General features: G+C 24.2%; 1 pseudogene; it reads right to left on the reverse strand.

Annotated features, from left to right (window-relative positions):
- Positions 1–338: 338 nt before the first annotated feature.
- Positions 339–507, reverse strand: LOC128923248 (5.8S ribosomal RNA; annotated as a pseudogene).
- Positions 508–966: the final 459 nt, after the last annotated feature.

Genomic DNA, 966 nt, shown 5'->3' on the forward strand with positions numbered 1-966 from the left:
AACCCGTACGTACTACTTTTCATTATAACAACAATATTATTTTCTTGCTTTTTTACATTTAAAGGCAATCCTAGAATAAAATAATATTTTATGCTAGACGTTCCTCTAAATGTATATATTATTTGAAATAATATTGAAATTTTATTGTTTTTGGGAATACTAAGATTCTTATTTATTATAAAATTTCGTTCAAATATGAGGTGTTCAAGAATATATTTTCTATTTTTCTTTTTATGCTATTAATATTATGGATTGAAAAATACAATCCAGTAATATACCATGTGCTTAAATTCTTTTAATTGACTAAAAGAATAAGCAACTAATTTAGCATAGTCTTACAACCCTCAACCATATGTAGTCCAAGCAGCACTTTAAAATTAATTAATTAATTGGATTGCAATATGCGTTAAAATGTCGATGTTCATGTGTCCTGAAGTTCACACGATGACGCACAGTTAGCTGCGTTCTTCATCGACCCATGAGCCGAGTGATCCACCGCTTAGAGTGATAATTTTTTGTTTATTTTAATTTAACGTCAAGAGTTTTTAATTTATTGAAAGAATAACATTGCGTTTTCGTATATTATATAAATTATTTTAAAACATATTTCAATAAATTGTAATTTTCATCCCAAACATTTACAAGTTGCGCATGTCTTAGTCCAACAAAAACAGTAATTCCTTTTTTATTACATTTTATTTAATTTCTATAAATTTTTAAGGAATTACACGTTAATGAGAACAAATTAACTTATCATTTATATTATTTTTATAAATAATAAGTACAACTATATATGTTTAAAGGTTTGTTGCGTTCAAATACAATGTATGCGATATAATTTTCATTATACTACAATACAAGGAGTAAAAAAAAAGAAAAAAAGAAAAACATTCAAATAAATGAATGAAAAGAAAGAAAAGAAAATAATTTTTCTTTTTTATTCTTTTTTTGTTTGTTTGTTTTTTT

This window comes from Zeugodacus cucurbitae, chromosome X, assembly GCF_028554725.1.
Source record: "Zeugodacus cucurbitae isolate PBARC_wt_2022May chromosome X, idZeuCucr1.2, whole genome shotgun sequence".
Taxonomy (NCBI): domain Eukaryota; kingdom Metazoa; phylum Arthropoda; class Insecta; order Diptera; family Tephritidae; genus Zeugodacus; species Zeugodacus cucurbitae.